This window comes from Glycine max, chromosome 6 (genome assembly GCF_000004515.6).
Source record: "Glycine max cultivar Williams 82 chromosome 6, Glycine_max_v4.0, whole genome shotgun sequence".
NCBI classification, from domain to species: domain Eukaryota; kingdom Viridiplantae; phylum Streptophyta; class Magnoliopsida; order Fabales; family Fabaceae; genus Glycine; species Glycine max.
The window spans coordinates 12,448,973-12,471,826 of NC_038242.2; the positions used below are offsets into that span (position 1 = coordinate 12,448,973).

Genomic DNA, 22,854 nt, shown 5'->3' on the forward strand with positions numbered 1-22,854 from the left:
GGTTTGAGTTAACAGCATAATTATTTAAATTTGATATTCTTTTTTTATATTATGATTCATTCAAATATGTAATAAACATAATATTATCAAATGTCTGACAATAGAAATCGATTCATTTAATATCATCAAAATAATATTTTAAAATAGACTAATACAACCTAAAAGAAAAATATTCTTTAACAAGATTTACTATAATAATTTGAATCACAACTATTTCTTACAAACTAATTTCTAATTAGCTTTGTTGTAACCAGATATAATTCATTAATATTATAAATATGATAGAAAAAATAATTATAAAAAAATTGTGAAACAAATAACAATTAATGTACCTGAAAGTAACATTTTAAAAAGTTTCAACACTAGTAATTCAAACACTTACCGTTTCAACACTTTAAGTCCCAATATTAGTAGTATTTAAAGTCAAACCAAACAACTTCAAAAATTTTAATCGGTTCGATTTGATTTTGATTGGATCTATAAATTTAAATTCGTGATCCAACCCATACATGAATGATTGAATCTATAAATTTTGATCGGTTCGATTCAGTTTTGATGGGTTCGATTCAATTTTGATACAAATACTTAAATGATCTTATTTAATAAAAATGTTGGGACAATTTCATGTACTCATATATGTTTCAATTGACCTTAGTTAACTACATTAACTAAAGGAGATTAAAAATAATGTAAAAAAAGGAAAGAGATATCAGATGCAATTTGAGAAAAAACAGAAGAAATGTGAATGTAACAAAGATGTTAAAATAATTTTGTGTGTTCACATATTTCAATTGATATAACGTTAACCACTTAACAAGAGGAGATAAAAATAATGTAGAAATAAGAGAAATATCGGGTACAATTTGAATAAAATATAAAGCGTCTCTAATTTTTTTTTACTCAAATTGTAGTCAAAATCGGAATTAAGCCAAATTAAAAAGATGTTACAAATTTGAATAATATTTAAGACCTAAAATATTTGGCCTTTTTAAAGATCTTTCAGTTCAACTTCAATTTTAGCACTCAGACTTTCAATCTCATAAAGGAAAGAACAATTATTGATATTGATGAGGTATTTGAAAGATTTGTTACATTAATTTTAGGATTGAACTCAATCGGGAGATTCAAGTTGTGAGGGCAATTTGAGTTGGGGTGGCGAAGAGTAGCGTCGACTGTAAACTGATGCTAAGTTGCGTCAGCTGATGGCGGTCGTTAGTACTGTCAGCTAGCTTAGTATACATTAGTACCGTATGCTATAAGAGAAGGATATTAAGAATATTTAATTGAATGTCGCTAGAGTAAGACTCACTAGCCTACTCTTACTTTACAATATAATAGATTGTTCAATTTCTTCAAGGGAAGAGGAGAATGAAAAAAAAAAAAAAAAGGACAATAAAATACAATTTTAGAACTATGGAGTTTGGATATAGTTCTCTCATCCGTATACAAGATTTTATCAACACTGACTCGAAGAACCACTAACAAACATGCAGAGCCAGAGTTAAGGACTGATGATACTATTCTGATATACATACACAGTCCAAATGCATTATGTGCTCCATAACAAAATTTTGCCTTGAAATCTCTCTTAGTATGCCTGAATTTTTATCTTTATCTCAACTTGTGTCTGCAAGTGTAACAAATAGCTGCAGAGGGTTTGGTTCAGTCCTACTTATTCTTCTTGCCGCCAATCAGAATGCGCTGGATTTGAAGTACTCGGCTGAATGCTTGGTTGAACAGCAGCCTAGTTTGGAATTCTGAAACAAATGGGAACCAAGCCAATATGGCCACTGGTGCAAAAATAACCACTCCCTTCAAGTATTCGTAGCCCCTTGCTAAAGCTTTGACAGAACCCCACATGCCAAAGCCCTTCAAGAATGGCCTGCATGCTTGTCCTATCTGCACATATATAACTCCACACCAATCATAAAGAAGTGAATTTGTATGGGACACAAACTAAAGTCTAGTGTATATTCATCATGATCAAATGAGACCAAAAACACCAAAGCAAGAGGCAATGACTATTCAACACATACCTGAATAACTGCCCATGCTGTTGGCAAAAAGGCTAGGAGGCTAGCAAAAATGTCTCCAACTGTGAGACTCAGCAGAGTAAACATTAAGCTTAGAGCGACAATGGCTCCAATGAACAGAAACAATTTGAGAAGACGAAACATCAACTGGAAATCTGCGCTGAATTGCTTTCTACCCATGGATACAATCTGCAGTTTCAGATGCCACTAATTAATAAGATCATTATCAAGCACAAGCAGAAAGAGCAAACTTTTTTTTATCACTGTATAATACCGACCTTAAGGATAACCATGACAGCTACTATCACTATCCAGGACAGAGCATAAACCTGAAGAGAAAATGTATATCAGAAAACTATTATCTATATATATACGATTTCTCTTATTTCTTTTCTTGAAATATTTTTGGGGGAGGGGACAGGAGGCGATGATCTATAATGGGATCATGGTATTTGGAAAAGGACTAGAGTCTCCTATACCCAAGGGATTACTTTGTCTCATCCTTGTTTGTTTGACAGCACTTCACTCACTCTCAATTACTGGACATTGGCGTTAAATAATTTGAATCCTGTTGTGTGGTTCCAGAGTTTGACATGAAAACATTAAATGAAATTAAAATAGCAAGCGTAATTACCAATATGCTCTTGTCACCTCTGGCTACATTTAGATGATACACAATACCATACTGATAGACAAAGAAACGCATGTCAAGTATAATCTCGCATATCCGTCCCAGAAACCCAGTGTGCTGTAGATGCTCCTGTTCCTCATTCCACCATGACTCCCAACTCTTGTTTGAAGGAACACCAATACCACCTCGATTACTTATCCACTTTTGCCAATCATCCCAGTCCTCAACTATCTTCTTCCATTCAAACCCTGATGGGTTGAAAAGGAAAGGAGAAAACAGAAATGAACAGACCATAAACCACATTGACCATGAGAGAAGAGCATAGGACGCTGAATCGGGTGTTGCTGATCCATAAATCTTATAACATATGAGCAAAATTGTGAGCTCAATTCCTTTCACAAAGTGACTCCTAGAGTACATCCTGTAATTTTCAGCAAACTTCTCATGGCGAACAACAAAACCACGCCCAGTTGCTCTGTACTTTGCCCCTCCATGCAGAACAGTGCGCCCAAAATAGTGCAGCTTTGTCCCTAAAGAGAAAGTGAAGGAAACTGGTGCTAGCTGCAACTGCATTATTATGAGCTCACCTATAGCAGTTCTGAACCCTCTCTCCAGTCCAATTTCCATAAACATGGGCAAAGTCATTATAAGTCCTAGTTGAACTAGGGATTGAGATGCTAATGCTGCCTTTAGTGCATCATCTCCCTTTCTCCTAGCCAACTTTAATATTGCAGCCTCAAATCCACTCAAAGACATGTACAGTTTGCCATATAGGAATGCATAACATGTGAGGACCACAATCTGTGAATCAGCAGAAGAAAGAATTAATTCCATATGTAGAATAAACAAATCAAGAAAAAAGAAGACATGTAAATAAATATATAGCTAAGACAAATTATATAGCTTCCCTTAAGAAATTGTCATTTCTCAATGTAAGAATACCCTGTTAGGTTCTCATTTTGTGGGGAAGAGACATATGGTTTAGTGTTCAAGTGATAAGAGATTAATTTCCACATACATTAATCATATTAGGATTGATTTGTTTTTAAATACAGTTAGTATTAGTTTTTTTATTTATTCATAGGGATTGATCAGGTACCATGAGCTTTACAACAATCCATGCACATTGCTCAACCAATGATCTAGATCCCTTGGTTTAATATTAATGACAAAGTTTTGAGCAAAATAATAATAAAAATAAACATAATTGCATCAGTAAACAAGTACTGTTTTTGCTATATCCTAAATGCATTAACCATTACCACTGAGCTTATATAAAATCCAATGGTCGTGAAATAACATGATAGCATGCGGAAAAAGTCAAGACGATGTCCCAGCCTGTAGATATCTCTGCTTAATGTCTGCTCTCCGTTACCACAAGACACTTTTGCTTCAAAAAGTGAGATTTGATTGAGCCCAACATCTCTACCCTTTCCGCATTGGATATATTCATGATGAGTAATATTTCCCCGTCTTAGTGTTGAATTGAATCCTGCATAGGCAAAGGCATATGATGCAACGTACCAAAAAAAAGAGCATTTGACGCAATGTGCCAAAAAAAGCATATGGTGCAGAAGAAATATCAAATGTCAGTGCAAAGAAAGATGTTTCAAAAATGGTACCAGCAAAAATATCCTAGCTCAGATTGATGCCACAAGAAGCCTTGCTAATTCCTCCCCGAGTTATGTGAAAAATTCTATCAAAAACATCTGGATGACCATAGTGGAATCGCACCCTAGAATTGAACCAATCCATCATAAGCCAGAAAATGCGCAATCAGTATTATATCCATTCTAATAATTTATTTCTTGCAACAGTAGCAGAAAAGGTACCAGAGGGGAATTTCAGAGTTCACTAACTATTATCTCCAAAAATTCAAACAGCATGGGAGATGACACTTCAACAAGAACAGCGAACAAGAGGGGGAAAAGAAGAAATATACAAAACCCAGAGAAGTATCATTTGAATAATACATTAACCTTTGAAAGTAGCTTTATATATTTTACATGCATTTCTCTTTTAAATAAAATCACTGCTTTAACTTTGGATGAGATCAATTGTTCAGTTGGAGGTGCCTGATTTATCCTAGAAGTTAAACAAGTACTTACAAGTCAACCATGCCATGAAATCACTAGAGGAAAACTTACTTCAGTGGTCTTGCAAGAACTCTTTGACCAATTGTGACAAAGCTTGTTTCTTGATTTGACATAAACCAAGCCAGGGAAGAGACACTGTAGCAAGTGGTAGAATTAAGTAATATAGTAACTTAACATGACAAAGTGCTTACTGTATGTGGATAAAATTCACCAGACCTGCTAGTAAAGATGTGCTCACGAACCCCTAATATTGTAGGTCGTCGCACCCCATGATCTTCATTAAACTCTTCCAAAAGATTGCGCATTTTAAAAGCTTCTTCCAAGTAATTATCCTAGAAAAAATTTGCAATACACCATTTCAATAGGTCAAACTTTATAGTGTTTTCCACTTATTAATGTCTATAATGTTTTACCTGGTTCATGTCTGCAATACACCATTTCAATAGGTCAAACTTTATAGTGTTTTCCACTTATTAATGTCTATAATGTTTTACCTGGTTCATGTCAATAGTCTGAAGAGCTTCGCCTCTAGTAAAAATGATGGCATGATTTTGATTTTCAGGCTTCCCTTCTCCTATCTTTGCTGGACCAGGCAGTTTTATTCGAAATATTTCCTTCAGAGAAAAATAAAAAAACTATAAGTTCTATGTTAACCACGAGTAAATTAACTTACTTTCTGACATCAATATGCATTTACTTGATCAAGATTGCCCACAGCTTTGATCAGTACAGAGTAATAAACTTTCTGTACTTTTCCTCCTTCTCTTTCTTCAACTTCATCAATATAAGCCACACGAAGTGAAGGATTGCTACAAATGAAGAACCAGACATTATATTCTTAAATCAAATGAATTTCAGAAACTAAAAGGAAAATATATATTGGATTTGAACTAGGTTCAATTCATCAATTGGAGAACATACTTAACCATCAAATTCAGGATCTCTGTTGCATGGCGGTCTCCACTACACTTCTGATTCCCATAGTTCTGACAGGTAGCGACGTATGTAAACTTCATGTCAGCAACGGCCTCTAAACTGGCATATAAGGATTTCTGGCTCTTTTTATCTTCCTCAGATGGGGCAGTAACAGCTTTATAGCCATCAACTATCTCTGCCCATAAGATAGCAGAAAACCATAAAATCAGCTATTCTTGGTAGATAACTATTCTTTTGTCAGTCACCATGAAGAATATAAATACGTAATGAATTTCATACAAGTGACAGTTATGTATAAACCATGGCCCTGGATTTGAAATAGCTATAGATCACATGCCTGCCATTGCCACAGTAGCAACTAGACTAAGCTAAATAGCTCATGATAAAAGGAAATCATATTTACCCTGTTCATTTTCCATATCAAGAAAAGCCTTAAGCTTAATAGCCCGCCGGTAGTACATCATTCCCCTAACTGCATTAATGTATAAGTACAAGAGGGAAAATATTAATCCACCAAACCCTGTCTGTGGGGATGGAGAGGGTGGAAGTCATCACTGTTACCTGTCAGGCTAAGAGTTTGCCCTCGTAACAAGGCCCAGTGACGTAGCTGCAATATGTTTTCATCTTTCTCCCATATCTCACTATCTTTCTTACAATCAAGCCGTTCCATGAAGTTTATCCACTCATCTGGTAAAATTACTACAAATTTAGCCAGTCCTTTTTGTACTAGCAAATTACAGTCAAGATATGTAGTGTTAGTTATTACAGACCAGGGTAGATCTTTTGCAGGTAATATATGATTGACACACCATCTTCATTTTCAACCTCAAGGTCATTCTTCGAATAGACAGTCTCTTCACTGTAGTATGGAGTTAGGACACTACAAAAAGCAAAATGCTATTTATAAGCACAAGACAACTTCATAACACATCAGATTCAACATCAATGCATCACAAATTGCTTTAGAAATAAAATATTGAACAAACCAAAAGATTTATCATTTGTGTGTACTCCTCTGTCCTAAAATAAGTGTTGCATTTGGTAAGAAATTGTCCCAAAATAAGTGTCATGTTGGCTTTTCAATATAATATTAATTTTTTTTTCAATATAATAAGTTTCACTTTAGTTTTTCAATATAATACTAATATTATTCTCTTTAAATTATTATTTTCTTTTATCTATTTATTAGCTTTTCTTGGACGGTGTAAAACAATTTAGGATAACACTTATTTTGGGACTGGAGGGAGTAGTATTTATGAATTAAGAGTTTAAACATACAGAGAAAGATAGTAATACTCGTCCTCTCAATTTAAGGAAAACAGTCAAAACACTATATAACCCTGAAGGTCACAGCATCTATGAACTCTGGAAGGATTTCAACATTTAATATGAATTAGTTTAATGTCCACAAGAATAGGAAGATGTTCCTGCAGTTGATTATACAAAGCATGACATTTGCATATATCTTCATGACATCAATCGCGGCAAATGAGATACCTCTTCAAGCTGCATAATAGGCTGAGAAGCCCCGGCAGAGTCCAACGGAAGAATGTGGAAAGGCGCATATATCTCCGTCTTTTCCTGGACATCTCTAGCAGCGGCAATTATCTGAATGCACAAAAATCACTCACCCTTAATTCAAGCTATGAATGCTGAAAGAAAATTATGCGGCAAGCTACCTTTTTTTCACAAGATGAAAATGAAATGGCCGTGTACATATAAATTAAGACTAACCTCGGGAGCTACTTCTTCGACCTTCTCAGTCTTGTTAACGGCACAAAGCACTTCAAAAAGCACCCCGGCTGTCTGGTAAGCTTTCCCGAGCTAAATAAATAAAGGAATTAGTTAAGCATGCATACCTTATGATCTCAACATGGCACACAACCTATTGAAGTCCCTTGTCGTGTCTAGTGTCCGACACGCGTCCGTGTCAATATCGATAACATTCTATATTTTGGACATTACAAATGTTCACGTGTTCGTGTTCGTGTCCGTATCCGGTATCAGTGTCCGTGTGGATGCTTCATAGCACACAACAAAGCATAAAGGGTGTTATTATTATTATTGGATTCACTTTAAAAAAAATATTCATTAATTAACTATTAATTACACACATACATATATTTAATCCTGATTTTACCCACTAATTTTAGCAATTTATTATGAATTTGATTAAAATATATTAATAATAAATACTTTAAATGTTTATTTTTACAATGAGGAGAATGAAGATCAAATCAAAATTCTCAAACATTTACTTCTACCTCATTACTAAACTGACAGTAGTGAGTTATACTTAAAATGTTTTGCACTAGTTGATAGTGCAAATAGTGTATAAAAATAAAACCCTCTTGTTTCTATAATTTCTTTACTTTATTATTTAAAGTGAATCTCTGGATTTATGTAATATAAGTGAAAAAAATATATTTAATAAAAGCTTACTCGGATGGGCTGTCAGGTAATTCATACAGTATATTCAAGCATATTATCAAGGAGTAATGACACGAATTAGGGAACAATTAAAAATATGATAATGATACATTTCAACAATCTATTTTTAAAAAAATATCAACATTTCTCACTTCTTTTTATTTCTTTCTTTTAATCCAATTATATTTATATTTTTTCCTTACTCATTAGGTGTTTAATTTGACTTTTGAGTGTACAAATATATTTTTCTTTAAAAATAATAAGAAAAAGACAAAGCATTTTGGATGAAGAGAAATATAGAATCCCCTTAATTTGGTGGTTATGCACTTATGCGAAATATGGCACGTGCTTTAAAATATAAGCTGTGAAGTTATAATGATTAATAAAAGATAATAATAATTGGAATTATAAATTTATAATACTATATATATGTTAAATTATAAAAAAAACATAAAAGTATAATTACTTATTTTTTAAAGTTATAAACTTTTTGTTTTCAAAATCCCGTTGGAAGAGTAGAAGAATAAGAGAGGGGAAGAAGGAGATGACACGTGGCAGAGGGAGAGAGGGTTGTTTAGATGTCAGAGAGAGAAGGTGATGATTGGAAGAACAATGTTTACGCAGCGAATTGTTGACACCAAAATTATGAAGATATTTTGTTTAATTCAAAGTCTGTATATTACATGAAATGATAACTAGACAACATGTGAATGCGTCTAACCGAAATCAAAATGGGTGTCCATTTCATGCAATTTACTTATACTGGCATGTGTTGTTACTTTGGCCAATTCTAGAAGTAATTAAATCACTTCATCATAAAAATAAATAAATAAACATTCAATAAATCGTTGCTAACATTTTCATTACAAACCTTAACCTTGTAAAAAAAATCATTACACCATGCTTGTTAATTTGCAATATATAGATAGAAAGATAACAGTAAATTCAGAGTTGATTTATTTAGTGAGATATCAAACTGTGTTCGCGCAGTTATGTTTAATTGTAAGGAACATCTTTAAGAAAAACACGACTTTTTTTTAGAATATTACTTCTGCTGCTTCCTAATTAAGGAACAAATTTGGTGCTTGCACTTACGTGTCACATTCATTTATTTTTACGTATATATAGATAGAACACAGATGCTATCTCACAGCAATTGACGTGAGAACTACAATGCTAGAAGAAGCAGTAGTATGAGTACGTACTTGTAACAGAAAGTGTTATTAAACCAACTTAACTTGTGAATAAATATCTTAATTAATTGACTCCGCACAGTAAATATATAGTTTGGATATGATTAAAAATTTATCTGCATCTTTAAGATTACTCCGCACCACTTTAAGGTAATTAATTAAGGCCCAAAATGAATCATGCATGGGCAGAGAATATTTGGGAGATATCTTGTTGTATATATCCAAAAAGAAGCATCAATCTTGATAGTAAATGATTTCAATCTTTCTCATTGATTGTATCTACTTAGAACACGAAATGCATTAAAGACCACTCCTCTTCCAACCAAGAGAAAAGGAAAATATTGAGAGCTTATTATGTTTGCAAGGTCTCACTCGTTAATTTTCATCAGCATAGCTAAATTATAAATGTTTTTTCAAATGGACTTTCATTGCTCCTCCTCTGAGCTCTCAATATTTCATTACTTAAACTAATAAGCCACATATTCCATTGCGTAGTGAAAGGAGAAAAAATATAAGCTGTGTCAGTAAGCTAATATCCAATTAGCTAGAATTGATTGGATTTACTAAATCATGAATCACTATTTCACTAAATATATATTAAGGTTTTTGAAATGTAAATTTATAAATTTTGCACCAGACTTTCTATTTTAGTTGGAGTTACTCGTGATTATGACTTTGTTGGTATATATGTACACTGAACATAATTGAATTTTGGATCGTGACAAATTAATGGCTGTCATTTGATGTTATTATTGTGCAATTTGGACTAAAAAAGATTAAGTCTTTTGACCTTTACATAAGACACAAAATGTTAAATAAAATTTTGGATCATCGTTGTCTTATTTTTGTGTTCTATAAAAAGGTAGAAGAAGGACTTGGTTGCGACAAGGTCCCAATAATGGAAACGTGATTAGTTAATTAAGTGTTAATGAGAGAAAAAATATTATGTTAGGAATTTTATCATTCATAATTAATTAATATGGGTTACATATTATATTATAACATTTATATTAGTTATTCACATTTAAATAGATTTAATATAAAGTGATCTATTTAAGTAAATTCATTAGATTGCTAGAAAATTGATATGGGTTTAATGAGCGGAAACCAGTTTGACCCATTAGGGGATAATGGAAACCCTAATAGGTTTAAAACATAAGGCATGGTTATGATCCCCAAGACACCAAATCAATAAATAATTTATCCTCTCCCATCTGAAGAGAAAACGAAGATCCTATAAGGAAGAAGGTGATTTGGTTGAGAAAAGTCATTAAACCAATTGTTCGTGACCATTGTCAGATTCCGCTACGTGTTGATCAAACTCTCTATGATCCAAATATTCTTTAAAACCTCTTGATAATTTGACATAATGTGTTTTGGTGCTCATTTGGTATTTTGGAAGGTTTATTGAAAATTCCCAATAGATTAAACTAAAAAGAGTCAAATCAAAACTTGTTTTAGTGATTTATTTGATATTTAAGTTAACTAGGAACATCATAATAATTTGGTTTTAGTTATCTGATAGCTTTATTAACTTGCTACAAACTAGGAAAAGTGCTTACAAGAATATTCATACATGATTTGCACATGTTTAGTAATTTTGTTAGAGGTTCGGGTGGTGGGCGTAAACACATTAGAATGCTTTCTTTGTCAGTCATTTTACTAAAATGGTCATCTTTTTGAATTTTGAAACAAATGCAACATGTTTTTTTCATTAAATTTAGGAAAGTACTTTCCAGAAAATTTGGCTTTTGAAAAGTACTTTCTACAATGCAAAATTAAAATTATATTCTAGAAATGCAAAATTAAAATTATATTCTAGAAAGTACTTTTCAAAACCTATAATTATGTGTTCTAAAATGTACATTTTGGAATGATATTTAAATTTTGTATTCCAGAAAGTTCTTTTTGGAATACAAAAGTTTAAACATTAATTTTGAAAAGTAGGTTTTGGAATGATGATATAGGGGTATTTAGGGTATAGTGAGTATTTGTGATAGTAAGGGGAGTGTACTTAGAAAACAAGGGAAGTGGATATAGCAAATGCTTCATTTTATGCATTGGTGGGCTTCTCTCTAACTTTGCAACCAGCCCGGCACCAATATAGCGTGGTTTCTTTGAACTAAAAGAAGCAAAAAAACGTGACAATGTCAATATTTTGATTTTCAACATGTTAATTTAATTTAAAAAATAAAATCAATAGAATAAATATATTGATATTTAACATTTCAATTTAACTATAACTTTTTAAAAAAAACTAACTAAATGACATTTCAATATTTGCATAATCAAATTAAAGATTTAGTGTAAAAGTAAATATTAAAAGTTAAAACCCTACCACAGTCAGAGAAATGCCATCGGTGGTCCTCAATGCCATGGGTCCATGATAAAGGACACTGCATGCGCTTTATTTGAAGAGACCAACATTGGGAGTCTATTCAATTTCAATCATATTTCCTTTTGGTCGTTCATTCATGGGGATGAGAATCGAACGTGAGAAATATGATCCACACTAAAGTAGTTTTCGAAAAAGTGCAGAATGTTTAACTTAATTTTATCTAGGTACAATGTATTTTGAAATAGGAAAAATGATTATTTAACACCTCCCTTGGAGTGTAGTGCATATATACTCATTGAAAAGGCAATAGAAGGAGGGAGAGAAATTAGAGATATAATAAAAAATTTAAAATAAATCGATTAAAATTAAGAATAATAGATATGAAAAGAATGTAAGAGAAGAAAGTACAAACATATTAGTTGTTTAAAATTATAAAGGATTATTACCAAAAGTCATTAATCATCATGATAGGTTGGCCCAATTTCGTTTGATTGTCTATCTTTTTCCATTTCTGCTTTCTGCCCCATTATCTTTTATTTGGTTCTCCCTTACACCTTCTCATCCAAGATCTCTCACACATTAACATAACGCCACAAATTTGCCTTACATCACATGAAACGAATTTTACAGTAGATATTATAATATATAAATAACTAAGCTCAAGCACACATCTAACAAAACCCCGTCTCAATTATTTCTTGTTTCAATCATTTATAGTTGTCACGATAAGGAGATACCAACCTATCACGACCACCTTACCTTTTGAAGAAGAAAAAAAGGAAGAAGCAACCCATTCCAACCCTCTTCATCTCTATACAAAAGAAGGCGAAGAATAAAGATAAAGGATCATCATAATCATATTCATATTGTACCAAAAAAATATTCATATTCATATTCTAGCCTCTTCCCATCATCCACATAACAAAAATTCATTTTCATAAGTTATTAAGGGTGAGATTTGATTATGTAGAAGAGAAAAGAATGAAAGAGAATTGAGAAAAATATTTAAATTAAAGTAATTTTAAAATATGTAATAAAAATGTGAGATCTATATTATTTTTAAAAAAAAAATTCCTTGAATAATTTTTTTAATCAGCAAATTAGAATATATTGAATGTTTTGTTCACAATGGATTAAATCTTCAACTGCTAACATATTAACCTTACAAACCCTTCAAACTTAATACAACAATTCAAGATTTTTTTTTTCCTTGAATAGTGATATTTTCTTGACAACCAAACCAAAGCTAAAGGCTGCTTGCATTGCATGCCTTTGTTATTTCAGGATTATCTAGCAAATTGTTTATTTATTATTTTCTATATTAAAAACTAATAATAATAATAATAAGAATAATAATAATGATAATAATAGGGATGGGGCAAACCAAAAGTTAAATTAACCCCCATTTAAATCATCGAAAAATTAACCCCAATTTATTGTCTTTAAAATATACAAACGTCATATCCTTTGTCTTATACAGACATTTATCATAAATTTAATCACCTAAGCATGTAAACTGTCCTTATCGGATTTAGAAAACGAGTGTAACTAAATTTCAGAATCGATCTAACAATATTATAAGATTAAATAATTAATTAATTTAATGATATTTTGTATTGCTATGAGATTTTATTGATGTAAATAAAATTTGAAAGACGAAAATGTTGACATTTTGCATTATTTATAAGATATTTTTTAAAGGACATTATTTATAAGCTAAATGGTCGCAATTCCTTTTTCAAAAAGAAGAGTAATGATGCTTGTATTTTTTAATCACCTAAGCATGTAAACTGTCCTTATCGGATAGAGAAAACGAGTGTAACTAATTAAATTTCAGAATTAACCAAACAATATTATAAGATTAAATAATTAATTAATTTAATTATATTGTGTATTGCTATGAGATTTTATTGATGTAAATGAGATTAATTTGAAAGACGAAAATATTGACATTTTGCATTATTTATAAGCTAAATGGTTAGAATTCTTTTTTCAAAAAAGAAGAGTAATGATGCTTGAATTTTTTAAAGATAAAATTAGGATTTATTCTAAAAATACTATATTCCATGACTTTGAAGACAAAAGTGGAACCTAGAAGCTATATGATTTCGAAGCACATATGCAATCATGGATACCCATGCTCATCTCCTTCTGTACTTAATAATAATTAATACATACATTTGCTATGGGTCCTTTATATATACTATACAAAAGGGTAGTTAGAAGTATACAAGGGTAGTTAGAAAGGAGTTGGTCGAATCACATAATTTAGATACGGAAATGGGTTCTCCCACGCCAATTACAAAAACCATATATTATTCACTCACCACAATAAAAATAAATAAAAATTCTTCTTTCATCCGTTAATCAAGCTAGTTTTGTTAATTGTTAATAAAATAAATATAAATAAGATCACTGAATGATACGTGCACGACCCACCATATTTTGGACTACAGATTTCTTAAGTTATGGATTTATAGCCAAAATTAAGTAAGCTTCTTTATTGGCATGCAGCTTCTCTGACCCTGAGAGGCTGAGAACTTTTATTGAGAGTTTTTCTAAGTAAACAAAATTATGGATAGTAACTGTTTCAAAATTAATCTTTACATTGTCCATGATCTTAACAGCTATTTAGTTTTTTCAATTTAACTAGATAATAACACCAAAATCAGGTAAATATAAAAGTTTTGTCCTTTCACTCCTTTGAACAAATTCTCCTTCTACAGTTTATATATCCCATATACAATCTTGTGCTAATTAATCTGTTTCCCATTATCTTTTATTTGTCACCATTTTGCATATATGACCAACCTTTCGCTTTTATTATCACCAATAATTTTTTCTTGGTGGATTATTAATTAACGATGTCGCTTATATAAGGTCGAAGTTTTATTTTATTTTGGGTTTTGCATATGTGTTGGGGCCCACATATTAGACGACAAAACAGTACAAATTTCCGAAGTGCTGTGTACGTTTGTCGTTTGCAATGTTGGATTGGAACAATGCATGTTTAATGGTTTAGGTTGGGTCTTTATTTGACCCGAACAACCACATGACTGGTTCTAATCAAACCCATTATTACAAAACTCATGAGACTAGGTAAACTCGTTTCCGAGTGCTGAGACTTGCAATAAAATATATGTAGTCTTTCAACAACTAATCACGATCTAACAATATTGGAGTTGTGTTTAAGTTAAAGGTAAAATTTATACGTAATAACATGCAGAAACAAAAAGGAAATTAAAATTATAAGTATACATTATAAATTTCATTGGTAAATATTTATCGCATATATTTTTGAAAGTAAAATTTACATTAACACGACCCAAGACACTACAAAAAAAAAATATACTTTAAATTTATATATTTATTATATTTTATAACTAAAATTTAAAAAGATGGTTGGATATTTTTAAATTGAGTTACACATTACATTTTCAATTATTTTTTATTTTATCATTTTTCATAATTATTTAGTATTAAAATGATATTGTCATTTTGTGATTTGTTAAAAAGTGTCACTTTAAAACATTTTATTTAATTAAAATTAAAATAATGAATATAGGTTTGTGGTGGACAAATATGTAATGAGTAGTAGATAAATTAATTAAATATTAAATGTTAAATTAACAATTAATTTAGACTCAATTTCTTTAACTAAGATCTTAAGTTTGAGTCTTGTAAATAAAAAAAATATGATTAAAAGTGAAGAATCTTATTAAAGATGATTGGTATGGAGAATTTTCAATAAAAATTAGTTATCAATATAGATAGACGACACTTTCTATAATAACAAGATAACTAAAAAAATATTGAATGGGAAAATATTTTGTTTACATTAGATGTTTTGTGAACGAGTATACTTTTCATCATATTTCCTTGTGAGATGTGAGATGCACAATGAAGAGGGATCTACATATTCTAGAAACCTTTCGCTATCTTGTGTAGTTGTTATAGTATTGCATATTATTACAGACACGTTAAAGTGATCAGGAACGTATAAAGGCCTCCAATCTGTATGATAATGGTACGTAGTATATTGCTTTTCAGAAGTCAACTTGGTGTATATGTAGTGTGAAGCCAAAACAGGGGATGGTATATATGGTAGAAGGTCGCCACCATATGTGCGTACGTGTGCATTTGTTAAAGTAAACCCTAAAATATTTGCAACTTCAATTCACCCTTGTCACTTGGTTGGTGTGCGCTAACAAAAATTATTTATACACTAAGGAATAGTCATTTTGATTATTAATATTACGAAGTACTAATACTAATACTAATTATATATAAATTTTGGGGAAAAAAATCTTAATTTTAAGAGAAAAGAACATGTAAGTACTTTGAACTTTCTTTTTTGATGTTTTTTTTACAAATAGACATTCTTAATTCTTATTTTGTCGCACAAAATATCTTTTAGTTTTAATGATAGTGTAGCGAAAGTCGTGGGCATGGTCAAAAAAAGAGGATTGTTGTAGAATGATCTGAGCAGGTTCTAGAAACCAATAGAGATGGCTTAATCAGCGGTAGTCCTTGGCTGGTTGGTGCTATAATCCATGGTTAGTCATCATAAGAAAATCCTAACACTGTCTAACATATAAAAATATAAGTGAGACTCCTTATGTATATTATACCACTGCATGCTGGCTAGTCTTAATAAGTTGACCTAATTAACTTTAGAAAAAAAAAATGAGCATGTGATGTGAGGTGAGTAAATAATTAATCATTTGCTCATATATTATATATCAGTTTAGTGTCATCAATTCTCGAGACTTGGTCGTAAATAGTAATATATTACGATGCAACGGACGTAACAAATTAATCTGGGTATATTAATTAATTTCTTTAATTAAGATCTATCCAAAATCCTGTTAGTATATTTACTTGACTAAACTATAATTCTACTATAATTTTATAATTTTAAATCTGTAATTTTAATCTTCTATTTTTTAAAACAAGTAATTTTAATCTTTTTGTAAATTGATCCTCTAAAGTCACATATTTAAAATTATAAAAAGATTAAAATTATAATTTTATTTACTTATTTATATGTGAACATAGGTTTTTACGCTTATACACGTGGCTAAGATATCAATCATTATGTATATCAGAAGATATTAATTTTTTAAATGAATTTAAGTGCTTTAATTTCATAAATTGATATTGATATTTAGCTTTTGATTAAAAAGATATCATGGATTTACTTAAAAAATGAACATAAGTTTTTAAGGTTAATTTTAAACATTTAAAATGGTAATATATTTTTTTATTAAAAAAAATTTAATGCATTAAAAATATAAAAAATAAATAAACACTTTTTTAATAAATTATAATTTTTAAACGTTTAAAATCCTCTCTAAAGTCTAAACAAAATGCTACTACCATTTTTAAAATAATAAAAGAAGACATTGCAAGTTGCCTAATGAGGGACCCACCTCTACTTCCATTGATCGGTGCCGTACGATAGCTGACAAATTAAATTTAACAAGTCCAACCAAAAGGTGTCATAGTTCATAGTTATGATGCCCAAAAAATGAATTTCAATTTTACGCTTCCTCAACTCGCGTTGGACTCACACTACCAACTTAATTGCTTCTTAGTAACAAAGCTATACATTTTACCCACGACACCTTTTAGTTTAGTGCTAAGTTAATGATTGTAATATCCTATTCTATTTTTTCTTATTAACGATGTTATTTGTTACTTTTAGAAGAAAAATATATGAGTTTGTGGGATATGTCAAAAAATAAAATAAATAAATATTAGTTAAACATCATGGTAGGTTTACTATCCAATTATTTCACGTATGATGTGCGTTAATTTATAGTTTAATGATGAATATTAATTTGAGTATGAGTCAAATGGAAGGTTAATTGTTAGATTATTTTAATAATTAGAGTGACTTGTGTAATTTATAAAATGATTTTTTTAAAAGAAAAATTTAGATAAATTGAATTTCGCAGGCTCAAATTAATGATTTTAAATCATGATTGTTAGGCCTAAAATGTATTAAAGATAATGAGGATTATTTTAAAGTTATTAAAACTAACTCAATCCGGCTCTTACTTTATCAAAAAGGTGGTTTAGGGCGTTAAAAGAAAGGCTAATTAAAAAAGACGAGTTATAGAGAAGTTGGATTACGATGGTTTAAATTATCTAAAAAAGCCACCTCCACGGATAACACGTTTCTGTGTAAAAAGAAAAATCACATTACGGCAAATGTTTCTTCATCATCATAGATACACTAAAGGAAAGTTAATTAGAGAAGCGAGAAACAACAGAAAGATTTCAAGGTCACACACAAACAACGTACTTCAAGAATGGATCTATATCACTTATAAAAATTATAAAGTCAGTGAGTTATGGTATCAAAGATCCTTTTAATATAGTTTTCATTGTTTGTTGAATCCTTAAAATTTTACACATATTATAATTTAGTTTCTTACATAAAAGTCTAGAAATTAACATATATTAGAGATAAATAAAATTTTGAAAAAAAGCATTTCCAATATAATAGTTAATGAACATATCTTTTAAAAAATTAAAATTAAAATTAAAAAATGCCACGTGTGACAATTTTAATAGGGAAGTTATAGATAGGTTATGATTAAAATATTTAATTAAAAAATTATATTTTTATCCAGTGCATTTCATGCGTACAAACACTAGCTTCACTCATTAAGTTATTCCTTAGGCAATTGTCAAGACATTTAATTTTAAACTCATTTTAGTCGTTTTTCATGTTTTAAACTTATTTCGTTTTTGTGTTCGAAACATGCTTGCAATGTTTTATTATGTACATCCTAACGTGTGTTCCCTTCATGCGTAGAAACACTAGTTTCACTTATTAAGTTAAATGGTACTACCATTCTGGATGGGGAACCTTTCTGCGATTTAATGTTGCTGCTGGTTTGTAATTCCTATGTCGTTTTGCTTGTAGAAGGTATGTGTTAGCTGATATTTCATATGATTGTATATATTCTCGGTATAAAATGTATTAGCTTGGTGTGCATATGGAATATCCAGGGGCAGGGACAAGTTCAAACACAAGGGTTTGGAGCTGGATACATGTTTAATTGTGTTCTGCATTTTCTGTATTTTGTAATTGGAAAAGATACCATTTACCTATCTTATTGTCAGTTTGTTTGCGGTAAAAAGAGAATAAAAAATATGTAAAAATGAATAATAAAATGAGATCAGATCCAAACATTTATATTCTACTTTAATTTTAAATTTCCATTTCATTTTATTCCACTCTACTTCTCTATCAAATGGACCAATAATGAGATTTTATTGGCCCTTAAAAAAAAGTTTTTAGTGTACTATCCACAAAGTTTGAGACATAATAGAAAGACATGAATAACCATTTCCTACCATCTCAAAAACAAAATTGTTAGCAAGTGTCCCAAGTCTACGAATTGGGTCCCCTCCCTAGATACCTGGGTTGGATATATTATGGTACATAGGTCAATAGTAGTCAACTGAACGTGTTAAAAAAAAAGGTTCACTTAATCTAGACTATTTTTATTTTTACTAATCGGTTACCTGATTAAAATATATCTCAAGATGGTCCAAACATTGACCCGTTCAAGACTTATTAGTAAAGTAAAATAATCATTGTGAAATGAGCTTACTAACCAATAAAGTAATAGGTCATTCTAATGAATTGAAGCATACACACACAAACAATATCATTCTTTCAAAACATAAGGAGATTCATTTGTCAAAAACTGTTTTTTTTATCCATCAAGATATGTAGATTTAGTAGGAATTTTTTTCCTAATTACATTTTTTTCATCTACAAAATTTAAACTTAAAATCTTATATAAGAAAATCAAATTCAATATCACTTTGATCAACAACTTGTTTGCTATGCTATGAAGAACTATTTAGTTTCAAAATTCTGATTTTCAAATATAATTTTTGTGAAACTACAATTCATGAAAGCAAAAACACTACCTTACTGCATACTGCATAATCGCTATTGGAAAATGAGAACCAGAGAAATAGAAATTACAGAAAAGGTTCCGCCCCACTTGGTGAGAGCGTGAAGGTTCCAAAAAAACAATAATGAGTGTTGAGTAAAAGAAAGTGGGCAGATACAATTAAACACATGGTGAGAGAATTAAGTAAGCACTTCTTCTACAACCTGTCCTTATGGGAGGCGCAAGGCAATAATTACTCAAACAGAGTCATGCAGAAAACCATGGACTTTCCTTTCTATAAGAGGTCCCACACCTATGATTTGGGAATTGGGATTCTCTACTGCTATATTTAGCAGAGTAGACATCTTCAAGAAACGGAGGAGAATTCAAGAAATCAAAAATAAATAGATCAAAGTAGAAATAAGTTAAAGTTTTAAATTGAGATAGAATATAATAGTATCAATCACTTAAAATTTTACCGACCATGTAAAAATAAGGGGGTGAATAAAATGGAGGGGAGCTTATTCTTTTTTATTTTTTGAGTAAGTATATATCAACATTTAAAAATTATAAATACCTCCCTTCAATTTTTTTTATAAACACCTATTTAGCCTTTTTTATTTTTTTGTATTTTTTTTTCTTATCAAACCATATCACCTATTATATTTATATTTTTTTTCTCTCTTAAGGTGTCATTTAGTACAAAGAAGTCTAAACATCTTTATCTTTTTTTTCTAAACTGACCTGAAATAGAATGAGTGATACATGTGACAAAATTTTGTGGTAATTTGTATCTTGTGTTTCAAAATCATAAAAGAATGTGCATTTAATTTTCCTTTTCTTCATGTGAATTGAGAATTTATTAGCAATTTTTATTTGTGTTAAATACTATAAAAAAATCATTTCATTTATTGAAAATGTAATTTATTGTCATTTAGTTCCTTCAAAGTATTAAATTTTCAAAAGATCTTTGAAAATGTAAGTTTTTTTTGGTCATGTTCTATCATTAAAAGACTTTTGCTAAATTAATGATGTGTCTATTTGATATTTTTTTTGTTTATGTGATAATTGTTCGTGCATACGGAATGACATGAGATAATTTGGTGTATACATGATACCTGAGGATGTACATATGGGAATATTCAAGAGTGATAGAGACCAATATAATATAATTTAGTTGGTTCAATAAAATATATAAGTATTATAAATTTTTGATATTATGTTTAATTTTTATGGATAAAAAAATTGAATAAAATGTATGAGTGAGTTATAATAATTTGTAAATCTCCTTAATATGGAACTTTGATTTCTATGGATAAAACAATATATCTCCATAGACATCTTTATAAAACTAATATTACAGATTATAAAATAAATGTTATTTGTTTGAATTCGTATGTAATTCTCCCATAACTTTTTCAAAATATTTTCATATTAATTAGATTCAATTATCTAAATTGAACCAGACTGATAGGAAAGTATTAAAAGCATACATATTAAATGTTTATAATCTATTTATCCATTTCAAAACGTTATATATATCTTATTTCAAAACTATCGTTATCATTATTTTAGAAATTTAAGGGGGAATTAACTTTTCCAGCCATTTCGTTGTTTAATAATATGTGTATGATTAATCCAAATGATCTTAACTAAATGAAATAAGAGGGTTTTAGGTAATACATCATTAATGATTTTTTTTCCTATGCTCATCAATTATGAGTATCATAGAAGGAGGATATATGCATGTCTAGTAGCTCAATAAAAACTGTACGTATAATTAATGTGATTAAACAAATACTAACAAGTTATGTACCGAACATCTGATTTGTTTTTGAAAAAATTATAATGTGAATTTTTAAGTTAAGTTTTAAATTAAATGAAATTAAAGTACTTTAAAAAAATTAAATGAAATGAAAGTCTTGAAAGTTATATAATTTATGGAATAAATTGTCAGGAAGAAAAAAAAATTTCATTCGGAGTAATTATTTTATACAATATCAAAATATATATATATATATATATATATATATATATATATATATATATATATTTTGTCAACGTGATCCATATAAATTCAAAATTTTAAATGTGGTCTTTGTTTTTATAATTACACTCATTTGAATGTAGACCTTTAAATTTACTTTTTAGACATTAATTTTTAAATTTTTCTTTTTTTAATTTCTTTCTCTGAAACCAATATTTTAAATACGTGAAAATCATAAAAGTAAACATAACAATCAAAATATAGATACAAAATATATTGACAAAAAATTTAAATCACGAGTAATGTCGTTTTCATAAAAAAATGTTGATCAAGCAAGCTATACAACTTCAAAAGTCTGTCTCGACTCGCGACATGATAAAAGAAAAAAATGGGAGATACTATTTTTCTAAAATAAAAATGAATGAAATTGCGATATTTTTCCAGTAAAATAAAATAAAAATGGGTGAAAAATTTAAGTAATTTGTGTCAGATATATGGGGAATATTTATGGTTCACAGAAAAAGAAACGGAACGGTGGCAGTGGGCATTTATGTGCAGCAACGGGTATATGTGTCACGTTATTGAGGTGATGACGCGGTGAATGACGCACATACCCATGTAGTAAAAAACCACCAATGACACTTTGGAAAATTAAATCAGAAGAAAGATCCCCCTCCCTATCCACACGCTTTCCACTCACCTTCCAACTCAACAAAATCAATTAATCAAATTATGAATAAATAACTCAATTTCTCTCCCCAAAACTATCCTACATGATAAATTAATTATGTGTTAAATTTGTGAGATTATTTTATTATTAAATTATAATATTTAAAAATTAATTTAATAATAAATTATATTTTTCAAAAATCAAGTTAACATTAAGTATAAATTTATCATTTAAGTTATCAGTAGATTAAATTTATCATACTTTTTTCACACTATTTTTTTTTCATTTTTTAAAAATTAACTTATTAGCACCTCAAACTTCAAAAGGCAAATGTTGTTGCTATATATCCTTAAATCATCCATTCTTTTCATTTTATATCATCATCTCAGTCACTTACTTAATGTTGGAATTAGTATTTTGCAGACACTTAAACTAAATTAAATTAAAGTATTTATACAAAGCATTATCACATCTATAAAATGTATCTTAAAAATTTGATAAGTAACCACGTTTATTTCTTTTTTAATTGGTTTAAAAGTTTCTTATATGCTAACAATCAACCACAAAGTTAGTTCTATATAAAAAACTTAAATAAAAACTATAATAACTTACTAGTAT

The 22,854-nt window shown here is 29.8% G+C and overlaps 1 pseudogene; it reads right to left on the reverse strand.

The window, feature by feature from the left end:
- Positions 1-1,299: 1,299 nt before the first annotated feature.
- Positions 1,300-11,696, reverse strand: LOC100807413 (callose synthase 5-like; annotated as a pseudogene).
- Positions 11,697-22,854: the final 11,158 nt, after the last annotated feature.